The following is a 19,167-nucleotide window of genomic DNA, read 5'->3' as shown; positions in this document are numbered from 1 at the left end:
ACAAGTGATATCCAAGCCAAATTTCAAACACTGCATAAGTAGACCATAATATAATATGTGGCAAAATTTCAACTTGTTATTGCAAGGCATTTGTGTACAATAAAAGTTGACAGATGTATTTGGTTACGTTTCCTTTAACATGATTTAGCAAGTAATAGTGATGATGCAGACAGCTTGTTTCAGATAAAGCTGCAGCAATTGTTGGGAATCATTAGAGTTGCTAAAAAGCAGACTTGAACATGTTAAAACTGTTGCAGGCACAAGGAGCCATCAACACTTCTCTCCAGCGGACTCTGACAATGTGCAGATGAGCAGACTGTCCGGTTATAACTATAGGTTCATGCACAACATGTGTCGGGTCTAGTGTAGCAGGGGATACAACCCGTCGGCTTTGAACAATGACATCACAAGTCGCCAGAGAGCATGTATTACAAAGATGAAAGAGCTGAGGAGAATGTTGAGAAACAAAGGAATGCGAGAGAGATAAACATTGATCTTGTCAAAAGCCGAGAAGCGATTCGTCTTAGTGTTGTAGCTCCCTTCAGTAGCTGATAAGTGTTTTTTGGCCTTAAAAAAAAAAAAAAAAAAAAAAAAAAAAAAAAAAAAAAAAAAAAAAAAAAAAAATCTCACGAGATAGAATAAATTGATCCTACTTTATTAAGCAATCAATTAAAAAAACAGCTTTTGCTGCTATGTTTTAGTTTAGTTTTTTATTGATTGCTTAATAAAGTAGGATCAGTTTATTCTATCTCGTGAGATTTTTTTTTAATAAGCCAAAAAACACTTATCAGCTACTGAAGCATATTGGTGGAATAAGAAAGTGAAATATGGTAAAATAGTGAAATATAGATAAATGATCGCTTTTAGATTCACATTCAATTATTTTAATGATAGGGCTTATTAGAACACAGAACTGCTTTATTATCTATGCCTCGAAGTGAAGACATTACTATCTACGACTAAGGAATGACGTCATTGTTCAAAGCCGACGGGTTGTATCCCCTGCTACACAAGACCCCATGTGTCTTCACAGAGTGTGTGACTCAGGATTCAGAAGCAAAAGCAGCAACATACAACCAGGTTGCTATGTTATTGCTGTTTATAATGACAAATGGTACTTAGGGTGTGTTGCAGAGTGCTGTGAAGCAGAAGGTGATTTATTTGTGAACTTCATGGCACTAGCAAGATCATTTCATTGGCCACATTTGGCAGACAGGTGTTGGATTCCTTTTGAACATATTCTTAAGACAGTTCCAGCTCCTACCACAGTGTCAGGAAGACAGTACAATTTGACACTCAATATACAGAGTACAGTGGCTAAAGTGTGGCAGAACTTCTGTTCGAAGCACAATCGACTGGTTTTTAGCAGTTAAGGTACAGTAAACGTTAATGATAGGTTGTGTTAATCTGTCTATACATTGTTGCTTAATGATTAAACAGTTGTGAGAGAGGATAAGAAGAGGCAGAACAGTTTACGATATCTTTTTACAAAATTGTGTTGTGGAACAATGGCCACATCACCAAATACATCTGTTAATTTCCATTGTACACAAATGTCTTGCAATAACAAGCTGAAATTTTGAGATATATATCATTATGGTCTACTTATGCCGTGTGTGAAAATTAGCTCGGATACCACTTGTCCCTTTTGTGCTACCACACTTAGAAAATCTATGGTTTTCAGGTAATTTTTCAAATTTTTGTATTTTCATGTGCATGTAACTCAGTTTTTGTGACTGATATGGGCATGAGGAGTTCTGTGTGTGTAAGGCCACATTAAGCTTACCACAAAAAAAGTTATACCGTTTTTGAGTGAATTATATTTGGCATAGAGGGCACCTACAATATGTACCTTTTAACGAATTACATTTTTTTAATCACATTTTGGAATTTTTTATTTTCCCTCAGAAATATGTTGGTGTTTCGATGCATGGAGTGTGTTCTCTAAATGGATGTTACTGGGTTGTAAATATTTCACTGGACTGTGTGGAATAGTTCCAAAGTTATTAAGACCTGAAGTTGGGTCTGAAGATAGATTGCCAGATGTGAGTTGCAATTTCCGGGTCACGCCACCTTCTTTCACAAGTCATAATTCTGGAACTAATTGGCAGGGGAAACTAATACTTTGTACACGAGTGTTCCACACATGGTAGAATTAGTGTACTGAATTTCAGTCAAATCTGAGACTACGAGCTGGAGCCTCTGGTTGAACTGAAATGGAATGACCCTTTTGCAAGAAAATCATGTGCCAACATGTATAGTGCAAGGTACAAATGTCTTGTCATTCTCCTGGGTTCAAGATCTCACTCATCATGGGGGATGCTGATGCAGTTTTTCAGATGGACTGAGGAGAGAACATGAAGACATGCATGACAAATACTGCATGCGTTTGGGCATGGAGTCAGTTTTCCAATCAGACAAATTAGTGCAAGGTGTATAGCAGCTCATGGCTCTGGAGCCACCAGTGGGTGTGCAGTGATGAAGGGAAAAATTGTTAATATCAAAGAACACTGCACAACATGGACCACCTGCATGAGACATTGCAGTTGTTAGGATATTTACCTCACATTTGGAAGAATGGAGTTTGCCCTGTCCTGTCAGCCTGGTTTAGGTTTCCTGTGGTGTTCCTACAACACTTCAACCAAGTTGCAGGACAGTTCCTTCATCAAGGTCACAGCCAACCGTCCTCATAAAGAATACATACACTGAGGTGACCAAAGTAATGGGGTGCCTCCTAACATCACATCAGAACTCCTTTTGCCAGGCATAGTACAATAATTCGACATGGCATGTACTCAACAGGTCAATGGAAGTCCCCTACGTAAATATTGAACCATGCTGCCTCTATAACATCCATAATTGTGAAAAGTGTTGCTGCTGCAGGATTTTGTGCACGAACTGACCTCACAATTATGTTCCATAAACATTCGATGGGATTCCTGTCGGGCAATCTGGGTGGCCACATTGACCAGAATGATCTTCAAACCAATCGTGAACAATTGTGGCCTGGTGATATGGATCACTGTCACCATAAAATTTTCATCTTTGTTTGGGACCATGAAGTCCGTGAATGGCTGGCAATGGTCTCCAAGTGGCAGAAAACAATGATTTCCAGTCAATGATGGGTTCAGTTGGACTACAGGACCCAGCCCATTTCATGTACACCATTATGGAGTCACCAACAGCTTGTACAGCGCCTTGTTTACAGCTTGGGTCCATTGCTTCATGGGGGCTGCACCACACTTAAACCCTACCATCAGCTCTTACCAAACAAAATCATGACTCATCTGACCAGGCCACAGTTTTCCAGTCATCTAAGTCCAACCACTGTGGTCATGTTCAAGGAGAGGCACTTCAGGTAATGTCGTGCTATTAGCAAAGGTACTTGTGTGGGTCATCTACTGCCACAGCTCATTAACGCCAAATTTCGCTGCAATGTCTTAATGGATACATTCTTCATACATCCCACATTGACATCTGTGGTTATTTTACAGTGTTGCCAGTCTGTTAATGCCACTACTCTCAGCTGTTACGTGAAGGGTGTCAGCCACTGCATTGTCTGTGGTGAGAGGTAATGCCTGAAATTTGGTTTTCTCAGCACGCTCTTGGCTTTGCAGATCTGTGAATACTGAATTCTCTAAAAATTTTCAAAAAAGAGTGTCCCATGCATTTAGCTCCCACTACCATTCCATGTTCAAAGTCTTAATTCCCACTGTGTGCTCATAATCTCTCACGAAGCACCTGAGTACAAATGACAGCTCCACCAAGTTACTGCCCTTTTATACCTTGTGTAAGCAATACTATCGCCATCAGTATATGTGCATTTCCCTATCCCATGGTTTGTCACCCCAGTGTATATATTCCGTGTGTATGTACATTTTTTGAGATGTTTCTTCTCACTATATTATGATGACAAAATGAGTATCTTTGGTAAGATGATCCCTGGGTGAATAAATAAACAAATAATAAAGGTACGAGACACTGCAGTAAAAGGTTATTTTATTTTGTTATGATTGACTGATTTTGGGTAATTTACTTCAGAAAAACATCTGAAAATGATTTGGTTGTTGCATAACCGAAACTGGTAACCACTTGTAAAATTAAAATTACTATGATCTGGACTTACATTTTTTATTTGTATTAAGATGTTCCAGCAGAATGCCAAGAAGTCAAATTAGTGTCAGACATTCTGTACTGTGTAACAAAGGTGACACCTGTTGATGGGCTAGATAGCCTAAATCTGATTCATTATCGAATAAATAATATTTTGTAGAATACTAGGAGTATTTCCTACGTAATATAACTGTCACGTTTTGTCAAGTAATGCAGGAAAAATAAGTTATTTCCAAACTAGAAATGGCCCCCTTTGATGTTGTCATAACGTCACACACTAATAATAAATACAGACCTTGTATAATCAATGTTTTAATGCATATTTCCCACTCAAATCAGTTTGTTTCAGGAACTCATGATCAAACTGTAACATCTGAACCTCACCGAGACTTCACATTATTTTACAGCCAAGTGGGCTACCATTACACTTCATGCCAGAATATCTTTCTTTCTATACATCATTATTACGTTATGAAAAATGGAGTTAATGATTAGTCCTACATTTAAAATTATGCTTTCCATTATTTGCCTTTTAATTGTGATATGTAGCCTACTTAATAACATATTTAGCAACATTGTGCAATTAGTACTTTGTACCCTTAACATAAGAATGCCTCAAATCACTACTCTTCTAGACAAAATGAATGAACTTATGCACAAAAGTTAGTTTTTTTTTAGTTTTCGGTCTATGTGGCACACATAAAGAACTAATGATGTCCATACATTTCCAGAACGTGCTTGTTTTCTCATTCAAGTTATTTTCACTGTGCATAAACACAAGAACACACCCACTCACAAACAATAGCCTCCTTTGACTTGTATTTTTTTTATTTTCTGTCTCTAAGTAATATCAACACTGATGAATTTATATTTTATATCCTGGTTTATTGGGAACTGAAGGTACAGCCTTTTTATCCAAGCAGCCATCGATATATAGTATAACAACAAATGGTTCTTCATGAAAACTTATTGTGCTGCAACTGATTTCATGAGTATACGTATTAACATTTCATTCAGTGGCTAGAATATTACATTTCTTCACAGACATGTTACTTAATCGCATGTGTACCTAGTTAGCAAACTGGAAGCATAATCAAAATATGTTGACTAGGTAATGATGAGATAAATAATTTGCACAGCTTACTAAACTACTTATAACCCGTGGATATAATACACCTACATCACTAATACGGCACAAATACGATTTCACACATTACCTTGTATGATCTCTCGGCACTGTTTCTTACGCAAAATTCATGTCAAAATTAAGTGGTTAGGGTGAAACGGCAGCATTGAGTCGAGCAGTCTCCTCTAAAAAAAGCCGCAGGTGCCACTTTCTTCTTCCAAAATGAAATTCTGGAATACGATTACGATAAAATAAACGTACAATCAACAGCTGCTGTTGTTATAATATCCACAACATAACTATAAAAATGTAACACACTTATCTGTTAGCAACAATTCACTACCAATGCAGGAAGACAGGCCAAACACAATATATGAAAACTGATAACTTGGCGGCATACGGCACTTCACTGATGACAGATGAGAGGTTCACCTATGTTAGCGTAACTATCTTTTACTTGGACAGTAATGACACTAGAGACCGTAATAAGCTCTGTCTTTCACAGCAACACTAATCGATATACATTCGTAACACATAGAAAGGGTGTAATACAATGACATGGAACTGTAACTCTCTTATGCAAAGCCTGAATAACGATGTCCGCTCTTTTCGACACTCCACATCTTTCTGGCACTTTCTTATAATATCATGAAATACAAACATAATATCATGAAATACAAATATAATATCATGAAATACGAATAAGGATCCGATTTTACAATCTCAAACAACGCAGCCCCATATATTCTGTTTGGCTGTGTAACACTTACACAAGATATAAGAAAAGGCACACAACTATGCGGAAAACGGGACCAGCGATTGTTTATATGTACAACGCACAAAACACTCTGATACTTGAATTAATATAAATAATCTTATTCCAAATAACATCAGCTGGAACCTAACATCTCAAACACAAATCCATCAATCACAATACTTCCCAACGATGGAGAAAGACATCAAACTTTTCGGTGCACCAACGAATCTTTGACCTTCGGTAAAAAAATAAAAACATAATAAAGAATGAAAACTGAAATTCCTTACTACGACTAATTACGTAAGGTATTAAAGAAATTTTAACTAAATAATAAACTTATCGCATTTGACTTTATTAAACACAACTGATAAATATCTACAGTAAAGATAAAATAGCGAGAAAAATACAATAATTTTAAAATGAAACGTGATATATTTATCCTAGGTGAATCAAATTCAATGAAAAAGCATATACTATAATTTTCAGAATTTTGAAGTCGAATTTATCATGAAGCACTGAGTTGAATCCATGAATTCAACTGCTTTAGCCCAATTACCTTCTGCCATTAAAAAGCAGGAGGCCAATTCAGACTTCAGTCACGTCACCGTCACGTCATGTTGTATTCACTCTGTCTGTGTCACGTTAAGTCACGTCAAGTCAATTCAAGTCACGTGATCTTAACTCACATGGCTGTCCTCAGCTGTCTTCAGTCTATAACAAGTAATAAGAAGTCACAAGGATCAATAGCAAAGAACGAATAACCAAGATGCAGAACAACTGATACCAACCACGAAAGCCACGATCTACGAAACAATATTATGAAAAGGAAAGTTGCTACCCATAGCGAAGACGTTGAGTTGCAGATGGGCACAAGAAAAAGACTGTCAGAAATAAGCTTTCGATCAGTATGGCGTTCGTAAAAAATAGACGACAGATATAGATAAACACGCACGGAAACGCAATTCATACACACACGCCTGCGGACTCTGACAACTGAAGCCGCCTTCGGTTGTCAGAGGCTGCAGTCACGTGCGTGTGTGAGTTGCGTTTGCTTGTGTGTGTGTGTGTGTGTGTGTGTGTGTGTGTGTGTGTGTGTGTGGTCTATTTTTTACGAAGGCCATACAGGCCGAAAGCTTATTTGTGACACTCTATTTGTTGTGCCTATCTGCGGCTCAGCATGCCCGCTTTATGGTGAGTAGCAACTTTCCTTTTCATAATATTGTCACAGTCCATCATGGATTTTCCATTGTTTGATTTTTGCATGACGATCTAACGAAAGCATGACAAAAAGAAGTGACGGTGATAAGATAATGGTAGCGTATTGGGAGGAAATGCACATGAGGGTCACATGCTGGACAACACACTGTGACGTCATCCATCAAAACTTTGTTACCGAGGAACCCAGACGGTGCCTCGACATGACGCGACGTGACGTGACGGCCAGTGGGAATGCCGCCATTGGAGATGAATTGTTCAATGGTAATGTGCTGTGACATGTCGCTACATGACAGCCAGTGTGCATTGGCATCTACTTTCCCGAAATTTTCAAATTGATATGATGACATTTAGTCTCTGGGTAGTATTGCAAACAGCACCACACATTTTAAACTATGAAGTGATTTAGAACCCAATGAGACAAATTCACAATTGCCATCACATCATGACACATTAAAACATTTCAGAATGCATTTCAAATGGCGGCATTCATGCTCGCTGTCACATCACATCATGTTATGGCACCATCAAAGTTTCCCGGGAATGAAGTTCTGACAACTCACATCAGCGTCCGCTATTGAGCAAGTGACCCCAAGCACATTTCTTCTCAATGCACAGCCACCCTCTCATCCCTCCCATACTTTGATGTGATGTGATGTGATGTGACAAGCAGTGTGAATACACCCTGATGTGACAGTGCTGTGATGACCAGTGTATATTGTCCTACAATTAGTACCATAAATATAGCCAATAATGAAGGAAAAATTATACCAGGTTGTACAGTGAGTGTCAAAAAGCTCTGGGGCATCTGAATTTTTTAGCTAATTTCAAACTTAAAATGGCGTTGTGTAAACAACAAGAGCATGGTGAGTCCACACTGGCTGTCATGCACATCAAGTCACATCAAAACATTTAACAATGCATTTCAAATGGCGACATTCATGCAATGGATTGTCACCTGACATCATGCTCATCATGTCACTTCAAGGTTTAGGCTAATTAACAATGGCTGTCGCACCACATCCCTGAACCGATATGATAGGTTGTGTTCACACTGTCCATCACGTAATGTCAAGTCCCATCAAAAGATGACACCATCAAAACTTTCTTCCTGAGAAACCGTGACATGACATGACGATCCGTTTATGGCCCATGTGAATACCACCACTTGAAATCGTGGAGTGTTTTGATGTGATGTGATATGATGGTCAGTGTGAACTGGCCTTTTTTCAGGAAGAAAGCTTTAGCAGTGTCATTGTTTGCTAACATCGGAAGTTAACTTATTTTTGCTGTGTTCACCCTTATTATAGTAGTGAATTTCGTATCTGTATTTTATTATTTTACTTTGTTTTCGTGGCAAACTGCAAATGTTCTATAACAATTTGGATATTTTTTCCATTGAGTGTTCTTCCACAGGCGAGGTCAGATACCTGAAAACGAAAAATGATTTAAATTTTGCAATAAAAAACAGAGCTGATGTTCACGCAGTTTATAAAAAAGAAAAAAGTTGATGAAGCCATTTTCATTAAATAATATTTTAAGTGAAAAGTCAGCTGTAATGAAGAAGAAAACTACAGTTGTTAATGAAGTTATTAGTTATGCAATTGGAGGGAGGGGGGAACATAATGGATAAAGCAGACAGGCCCTATTATTCCCTTATAAACATTGTTTGATGTGTTTTTGTGTATATATTTTCGCTGGCAATTAAATGTCGATGTTCGATAATACTATTTCTATTCAAAGCATTTTACCACACAAAATTAATCAAGAACATACGTTATGGAGTTTGCTTTGGTTTTATCATTATTAATTTCTCAATTCAGATAGTATACCCTAACTTTTTGTATCATGAACGGTAAATTGTAACATCACTTCCATCATCTCAATTGGGCTAAGTGAATTACAGTGAAATGACATGACAGACAATGTGAATACATCCTCATGTGGCAGAGCTGTGATGTGAAAGATGTAATATTCATTGGGAATTATCGGCTTTTTGACTCAGCTTCATAAATGAAAGTAAAATTTGGATAAATCTTTGTGGAACGTAAAAAAATGAGATGTTTTGACCCAGAAGTGTATACAAAACAAAATGAATACAGTGTTATTGGTCTTGCCTGGCTCATCCTAGAGACATGAAATTCGTGTAGCGCTACCACTATTTTTCGCTGCTATACAGCGAAATAGTCTCACTGCCACAGATGTTGTAGCAGGTCACAGACGCTACAAGGCGCAGGACAGACCAAAACACCGCTGCAGCAGATGCAGCAATACCACCAGCCAGTTACCACACTGCAGGTAAGGGGCCAACGCTCACAGTACCAATCATGCAGCAAAAAGACAGGCCAACCATGACAACAGCACGCTAGTTGCCACACCTTCTGGCCACCACCTTGTTTTGGTATATGTGGCTGGAAGCAGCCCTCAGCACAAGTGGACAACTACCTTATAAATACCCATCTTTTCAGCCAAAGGCATCACAATCTGGGAGCACTTATGAATAGGTTACATCCACACCAGGTGAGAGGGTGACATGGTTTTGCAAGCTGCCACCATAAGACTTTAACTCCACCAGCAACAAGCCGACTTCTGGTGGTCTAAGGCCGCTCCCATGTACTTGGTGCCGCCTTCAGACTCATATCAGGCACAGGGACTTCCGACTTTGACTGGAGAAGTGCAGCCGTCGATCCAACCGTATTTGTGCAGGAAAACAGATGCTGTACACCTCCACTCCTACCACTGAGTCTGTCTTCCTCTGTAAGAATCACAGTGGCCTTCTGTATCTGAGTTTAGGAGTTGCAACGGTATGGTGCACATACTCATGTGGACATCCAATGTAAGTATTCCTGGCTATGTGTTGCCTCTACACGACCAGCCTTGCACTGTAAACATGTGATGGGTCATTATTGTTATGGAACAATGCAATGAGTGCTTAGCTTGTTTTACAATAATATCTGAGACTGTTAATGTCGTTTTCTTGAGCCACCACTGGACTAAATCCTGACAACAAACCACTATCCCAACTCAGTCCTGACACTGTGCAGGTCACCCATACTGGCTCTCTACATTCTGGTGTTAGAAACATTTCCAAGATAGACATCATCAGCAGCCAGACCCAGCGTCATATAGCATGCATTTGGGAAAAGTGAAAAATACGAAAACGTTTAGTTATTGTTTAATTAAAATATTACCATTTGAAATGCATTTACCTTAGTTATAATTATTGATGTGCAGGAACAAAATTAGAAGAAAGATGAGCTAGGAATGATAAAGGAATTAATCCTTAGATGAAGAATTTAAAACACATAATATTGTTGCAAAGATAATAAAGAATAAGAAACAACATATGAAGCAGACAAAAAACTTCATTTATTTGCAAAAGAAAAAATGTATGCAAATGATACCTCATTAGGAGGAAAAAATTCTGCAACTGCTGTTATATGAATAGTGTATGGAAAATTAAAAGAAATAATGGTTTTAAATGTCGAAAAAAATGAATGGGGTTTATAAAAAATTGTTTTCTATTTTTTAATCTATATAAATGTATAACTTTTCAATTGATGATATTTTGTTACCTATTGGCAAAACTAAACTAAAATAAGTTAAACTTAATCACAACAATGAACAATGAAATATCATTGAATCATTTTTAACTGATGTTCAAAATAGAAAGAAAGAGAAAAAACTGGTGGAAATGAACTTGTTTTATTAACTAAACCTGTTGTGGAAAAGACTGTCAATATTTAACGAACAAAAAAACACTTTGGTGGTTTTTTACTATTATTATTAGCCACATTATGTCATTTAGCAGCAATTGGTTCACTTGCTGGTGGTTCTGCAGCATTTCTAAATGCAGAATTAAACAAGAAAAAAAGTAATAAAGAGTTATATGAACAAAAAAGACTTAATTTAGCAGTGGAAAAGAAGGAAAGTGGAGTAAAAAAATTGCAACCAAATAATTTAAAAATTTAATAAGCCTTTATCAAATTTTGACATACCTAATGAACCAAAAAATTTAGAATGTGAAATAGTAAATTTAGATTCTTCTCATTTGGTGTAACTCATTGGAATGTTATTATAAAAATAAAGATGTAAAATTTGTTATTGATTCATATGGAGGAAATATTCTGAAACAACTATTTAAATATTTGTGAAAAATAATCTTTAGTACAATATCGATACAAGTAAAAAATCCATTAAGTAATTTGAGGACATTTGTGTTTATTTGTTTTGAAATTATAATGCATGAATTATAATTTATAATGACTTAATTTTAAAAATCAAAAATATTCAGTCATCAGTAGACTAAAAAAAAGATTTTCAAACATGAGAACGAAAAATCAAAAATACTCAATCATCAGTAGACTTAAAATAGTTCGTAGAATTAATTAATTACAAAAAGAATTGAATAACATTTTCAAAGTAACTAGTGGTTACATTGGTATTAAAGGTAGAAGAACTGCAAATGTAAATGATATAATAGATGCCAAAGGCGTAGGGAACAAACATTATTCACAGAATTAATTATCAAATCTTATTACAAATATTCTATCAGATTTGAACTATATTAATAAACAAGAAATAAGTAGATACTATACAAAAAAGATATTGAAGATGTTGTATCAGAAATTAATGTAACTCCACAATTGAATGAGGTAAGAAACTTAATTGCAAATAATATTATAAACAAAGAATTGATTTTATTTTTATGACTGGAGGTGAACCAATTATTCTATAATTTCAATACATATAATTTGATTCATAAATAGTTGTTGTTGGTGTTTAAATCATTAACAGAGATTTAACATTCAATTATTTTGTATTTTGATGAGAATATTTGACAAAATTTGCAAAAGAACAACTGGTAAGCAATCGATCAATATCATGCGAAAATTAAATTTTATAACTTTTACACTAATATATTCTGTTCCAATTGTTATAAAAATAATTGTATTTGGTGAAATAATGTAATTATTTTGTGTTCCATATAAATGGAGAAAGATTATAATATTTACTGTTTGAAGTGCAAAACGTGTACTGAAACACTTAATCCTCATAGATTAAATACTGAAAATGGAAAACAGAGAACTGTGGGAATTTTTGCAGTATGTAAAAGTTGTTGTTGTTGTTGTGGTCTTCAGTCCTGAGACTGGTTTGATGCAGCTCTCCATGCTATGTAAAAGTAAAAAGAGCAAATTCATTAAAAAAATTAGTGTGTGATGGTCTAAATATTTGTGAAAAATTTGTCAACGAATTATAGAAACAAATCAGAAAGAATTTAAAAAAGAGAAAATGTAATTGCTTTGGGAGTTCATGATTTATGCCAATGTTGTTTAGTTGAAATGGATTCTGGAAAACTGAAGGGAATACCGAAAATAAATAATGGATGTAAATGTATATTGACTGTTATAGACATTATTCAAACTTGTGTTGGGAATTCCAGTTAAAGATAAAAGAGGTAACAATGTAGTTGATTGTTTCAATAAATAATCTATTTCAGATATCAAGAAAATTGAAACAGATAATGGTAAAGGATTTCATAATAAAGAATCCATAGAAGTAACGAAAAAATTTAAAATTAACCATTACTCAACTTTTAGTGGATTAAAAGCAACTGTTGTTGAATGATTAAATAGGATATTGATAGAAAAGATGTGGTAGAAATTTACCCTTCAGGGAAATTATAAATGTAATGACTTTGTTTCTAAATTGAGTAATAAATATTATAACACTAAACTGCACTAATAAGCATGTAAATAAACAAGCCAAAAAAGATATCGAAAACTTATTAAGTAACAAATTTGCTAGATACTGAATCTAAATATAAAATTGGTGATTAAGTTATAATAAGGCAATTCAATTAAATTTTTGAAAAAGGATATACATCATATTGGTCAACAGTAATGTTTGAAATTTAAGATGTTATTCATTCTAATCCTATCACACTTAAAGTGAGAGATTTAAATGGTAAACAAATGAAAGGAAATTTTTATGTACAAGAACTATTGAGAATGAAATTTCCAGATGTTTACCTCATTGAAAAAGTTTTAAAAAATAAAGCTATTCAAGTATATGTTTAATGAATTGTCTTTGATAATTCGCACTATAGTTGATTAAACAAAAGTAATGACTTTTTTAAATGTTAGTTAAATATTTTATATATAATGGAGATAGTTAACAAAACTATAAATTTTTTGATATTGAATTTTATTGGGTTATGTTTATTGTTTCATTAAAAGAAGATTAATATATTGTGATATTCAAATAAAGGTTAACAGAAACGATGTGATGTCAAAATCGGTTGACGATTTTAAATTTGAGTTGATGGTATTAACAAAAATCGTTTGTTAGATGCAAGTAAAAAAATTTATGAATGTTATTTTAAATCTGATTAGGAAAAAGTACTTGGAACTTTAGTTTCATATTATAAGAAACGTTTCTAGTTTATTTACATCTTCACACAATTTTTCATGTGAATTACCAACCAAAGTAGTGAAATAATTTAGGTGGCAATCAATTTTCGTTCACTTGTTGGTATAAACTTACTGCATTTGGTACATAATTAGGTTTTAAATTTGTTTCACAATTTGGATGTCTATCTTCGCATTTAGATAATTGTTTTCATAAATTTATTTGTCCTATTTCTAAGAACATAGCACGTGTATTCACAAACAATATCAAATGTTTCCAAAAGAACGAAAGTTGGTCTTCACTTATGATCACTTAATTAAGGTAATTTTTTTGTAAGATTTACATAGCTTTTTCAAATTGTTCATCTGATTTTTGTATATAATTATACCTAATTTGATGCAGTTCTTTTAAAATGTATCTTTGCCCCTTACAAAGTCGTTATACATTTATCATTACTTCATACTCACCATGTTTTTGGATGGATGGTAAAATTTCTTCATAAACTAAATCCAGAAAATATTCTCCAAAAGGTATTTTGGATTTCTTAACTAAAGCATATAAACCAGGTGCTTTTATATAATTTGTATATGAATGTAATTGTAGCTGTTGGTCACACTTCAATTCTTTATATTTTGTACATATTTACTTCTAACATTATCAATTAAAGATTTTCTAGAATTCGAATTACTGTTAAATCAATTCAAATTTTTTTTTATTTTAATAAGCTTATTATTTTTAGACCCACAAGTCACTACATTTATATTTAAAAAATTACTATTTTTTATTTAATCTTTCCAATCAATCTTTTCTTAAAGATGGAAAACGAAAAAAAGATGTTAAAAATTCCTCTAAATATATTCACAACTGTGGACATTCGAAACGTGAGAAATTAGTGTTAAAATAATAAAAAATATAGAGAATATGAAAAAGTTGATTGTTTTTCTGGAAAATTTGTTAGTAATTTTTTTATACCAGGGCATCAAGAATTACCATACCATGAGAGAATATAAGAAACTAATTAATTTTTTATTTTTTAATTAACCTATGCAACTGATTAATTCTTGAAAGAAATCATTTTTATAATGTTATATTTTATTTTTATTTATAATGATCATATGGTACTGTATAAATTCCATTTTGTAATATGAGACGTTTATCACCATCATAACTTAATGCAATTTAAAAACATTCGACTGTATACAATTCATATTTAAATGGTCTATTCAAATTCAATTTTCTGTCTTGCATTATTTTGTCAGTTAAGGACTTTTTATAATAATCGCATGTAATTTCATATTTCTGAACAGATTTCTTAACCCATTTGGCTTTTTCTCTTCTTTATCACTAACTTTATATGCATACATTTTCGATTTTAAACTAACATGTTCTAACATAATTTATCCACAATTTCATGTTTGTTTTTTCCCAAAACTTTCTCATTCACTTGCAGAAGTCCATAAATATTATCTTTTGGTTATTCACTTGTATCAATGTAATCAACCATTGATTTCATTTCTTTTTCAAACCTGTTAGTTGCCTTTTTTCTTATTTCTCTATAAAAATCAATATATTTCTTCAGTCAATCTGATTATTCAAAGGATAAAATTCTACAAATTTTCTTTATTTTTAGTCCACAATTTAAACCATGTTTTGGTTTCTATAATGTACACATATGTTCCATTATTATTTAAAATTGCTAATAAATTATTCCTTCTGCCTGGAGCTGATGGTAAATCTTTATGTATATCATGAAATTTCTTTAGATATCCTAAATCAACTTCTAAAATAAAACTATATTTATAATCATATGACACTTTCATTATTTGTTCAGAATTAAAACTTACTGGTTTGAATCAACTGAAATATTTAAATGGTAAAAACTGAGATATTGCTGAACCATATAAATTATTTGCATCTAAATATGATATATAATTCCATTGCGTTTTTGGTTCAAAATTTTTCCCATATTTATTAGCAATATTTTGAATAATTTGAGAAATTCCACCTTGAATTACTTTCACAAAAAATTTAATCATATCATTTTCTATTTATAACATAGAATCCCAAGATAACATCACTCCAGTAAAACACCCAGATCGATCAAGTTAATAAGATTAAATACATGTAGCTCTCAAATTTTCGAAAAATCTGCTACAAGTAAAACATCAGTGTCTTATATAATTTTGTAAATTCATCTAAGTTTTTAATACTGAATTATTTCCAAACTGATTTTTCTCTTTTATATTCTTCATAATTTTTTTTGCAATTTTCGAATATAAACATTCTTTTTTGCAATTTAGTTTCCTGCAATTGTTCTTCAAAATCCATAAATTCATAAGGATGAACTCCTTTTTTCATTATTAAAATTAATTGGTCACAAAATATTTTGCTGATTCTCTAAAATGATTGTTTCTAAGATTAGAGAACAATTTATCTATACATAAACCCACAAATTTAAATGGATCTAAAAATTGTAATATTAATCCATCTTCAGCATGTTTAGTAAAAGAAATACATTTATATTCTTTATTTGGAATCGCATCAATAGTTTAATTATCTTGTGCGAATTGTTTCTTAAATAAATGAACACTGTCATTTGTTTAATTATGAATAGAAACTATGATACATTTAGGGTTTTGGTTAGTTGCAGCCTTCTTGAGCATCTGCTCTATATTTTCCTGTTAATTGCAATGACCTTAACTTTTTTCAGCACATGTAAATATTTTCTCACATATATGACAAGTTTTTAATTTTTACAATTCATTACATATTCTTTGGTTATTTTTATCAGAATATTTTGTCCACATAATTTCGAAATTTTTCTAGATCCTTCTATTAACATTTTAACCAATTTTAATGCATCATTTCGAGTATAAGTGACTGAAGGCATATAATCACCATTAGAATATTTAACATAATAACTGAATGAAAGTGGTAAATGCTTTTTATATTTGTTAATACAATTTTTTCAGGGTTTGGTTTGGCAGGATTTAATGTCTTTTAATAAACGTTCGAAATCTGCATAAATTACAAAAGGTATCGTTAATAAATTGTTATAATTTTTAAATTCAATTTTTAGATAATTTTGTGGCACAGATAATTCTACTTCTCTATGTTCTTTACAGTCAGTTTTATGAATGTCTAATTGTTATTGTGAGCAAAAATTCTTCAACATCGATCACAAAGGTAAATGTTGTGTCCATTCCTATTTGCTTGTGAACTAATTAATCTAGATAGATTTTTATCCAACAATAATGTTATTTATTTTCTTCTCAAATTAAAAAAAGGTTAACCTGTTTTTCTTGTTTATTTTGTGTATGATAAAGAGTACATGTAATATTTATTCTTCTCCTTCATTGCTTTCGTATGCATAAAAATTAATTGAAATATTTGATATCTTTTCAGATTTTTAAAATGTGTTCACTGAACTGCAAAATTAATTTTCTCTTTTACAAAAATTTCATCTAATCCAATACTTTTATAATTACTATCTCTTACTACGTGATCATTTGCTGGATATATAGCTGATTTGGCTGAATAAAGAAAACATTTTTTGTCTTTGTTTTTTATCTTTACTACAGGCTTTTTATCTTAAATTACTCTTGTTAAATCGATATAAGAAGCACCAGAAATTGTGTTGTGTTTATCAATATTTAATTCTGAACTATATATATAAAGACCAACAAAATTTTTCCTTGGCATTTCTTCCAATTCAGTTAATATCTGATTTATTGATTTTTGATAATAATCTTCTAAATCAGTTGTTCTTAATAATACATGACTATTATAAAGGAAATTATTATTTTTTATTTAAAAGCAGAAATTTTTTTATCAATTCGTTTAGGTGATTTGAAACAATTTTCATCATCTAGAAAATTGAAGACTGTAAATTGTTCTGGTTAATTTTTTTTGGTTTCTTGATGTTTACCTACTAAACAATTTTGAAAATAATTCTTGTATCCATTTTTTATTATCATTATGTTTTACAGATTTGATGAAGTTCTTTTAAACATTTTTTATTCATTTCATTGTCATTATCATTGTTATTTATATTGTCAACAGGATTTATAATAAGATTGATTAATTTTTCTTTATTAAGTTTGAAGCGATTATTCAAATTTTCTGTTTTAGCAATTGATCGAAGATCTTTTATGGTTTTATATTTTAGTTCTTTCCTCTTCAAGTCTTTTTCATTCGTTTTCTGTTAAAATAATCAATAAATTCTCGTAGATCTTCACTAATTTCATTTGAACGAATAATTTTCTAAATCTCTGTAACGCAGACCATACTTTATTTTACTACAGATTTCTTAGATACTTTGTTGACCACTTTGTTTTGGTTGTATTTATGTAGAATGAAATTTCATTGTTATTTTATCAAAATGTTTCCTGTACCTCTGGAATTTTTAATTTAAATTTCAATAGATGATATGAACTCAAGGTTTGATGGTTCTTATGTATAAAGATATAAATTTATTATATTTGTAAATTTTTTAAACAAGAAAATGAGAAATAATTTTTTTCAATGTCAGGAAATGAGTTTTGATGGTTCTTATTTACAAAGAATAAAACTTATTAGGTTTGTAAATTTTAAAAAGTAGAAAATGAAAATTTGTTTTTCCCAATATGGGCAAATGAGGTTTTATGGATCTTATTTACAAAGAATCAAACTGATTTGATTTGTAAATTTTTATAACGAGATAATGATAATTTGGTTTTTGATATAAGCAAATGAGATTTTTTTTGGTTTGCAAGCTGGATTTTTTCTCCAAAATGCTTTGGTTCAGAATCGGCAAGAATATACTACTCTGGACCTACAACAACCACTGTCAATTAGAAAAAATATTGCTATCCAGGGTCCTCTCTTCTGCAGTCCTTTGCAAAGCATTTGAAGAGCTATTGTGATGTGAGTATCGAAGTTAAAGTCCATATCAGTGCTCAGTTGCAGTACCAAGCAGCCTTCATGACATTCCACACCATTGTGGTCCACATAAAAGCGATAATGAACATTTTGGGTTGGATTTGTGCAATGCCCTAGATTTGAAATCTCACGATTCACCAAATAGCATCCAGAAGGCGTTTCACACCATACCTCATAAGCGGCTTGTAATCAAATTGTATACTCTGTTGTGTGACTGGATTCATTATTCCTTGTCAGAGAGACCACAGTTTGTAGTAACTGACAGAAAGTCATCCAGTAAAATGGAAGTTATTTCATACATTCCCCTAGGTTGTGTTACAGGCCATCTGCTGTTCCCTTATTAGAAGACTATCTGAGTAGCCATCTTAGGTTGTTTGCTAATGATACTGTCGTTTATTGTCTAAAAAAGCGTCAGGAAGTCAAAACAATTACAAAACTCTTTAGAAAAGATATCTACATTGTGAAAAAATTCCAATTGATCGTAAATAATAAAAAGTGTGAGGTCATCCACGTGAGTGCTAAAAGGAATCCGTTAAACTTCGATTACACTATAAATCAGTCAAATTTAAAAGCTGTAAATTAAACAAAATGCCTAGGATTTACAATTACAGACAAATTAGACAGA

At 32.7% G+C, this 19,167-nt stretch overlaps 1 protein-coding gene across 2 annotated transcripts in view; it reads right to left on the bottom strand.

Annotated features, from left to right (window-relative positions):
• The window catches only part of LOC124615549 (E3 ubiquitin-protein ligase Topors), a 96,109-nt gene extending 89,914 nt beyond the window's left edge, over positions 1–6,195 (bottom strand). The window contains exons 1-2 of one of the 2 annotated variants that reach the window (XM_047143523.1): positions 5,558–6,195; positions 5,331–5,469 (exon numbers count right to left, since the gene is read on the bottom strand). The gene's annotated coding sequence lies outside the window, so the exon portion shown is untranslated. The remainder of the gene's footprint in view (positions 1–5,330; positions 5,470–5,557) is intronic. The other variant, XM_047143524.1, reaches the window with a different exon arrangement.
• Positions 6,196–19,167: the final 12,972 nt, after the last annotated feature.

Source organism: Schistocerca americana, chromosome 5, assembly GCF_021461395.2.
Source record: "Schistocerca americana isolate TAMUIC-IGC-003095 chromosome 5, iqSchAmer2.1, whole genome shotgun sequence".
Lineage (NCBI taxonomy): Eukaryota > Metazoa > Arthropoda > Insecta > Orthoptera > Acrididae > Schistocerca > Schistocerca americana.
Note: the sequence above shows the minus strand (reverse complement) of the source record. Positions and strands in the feature narration are given on the sequence as shown.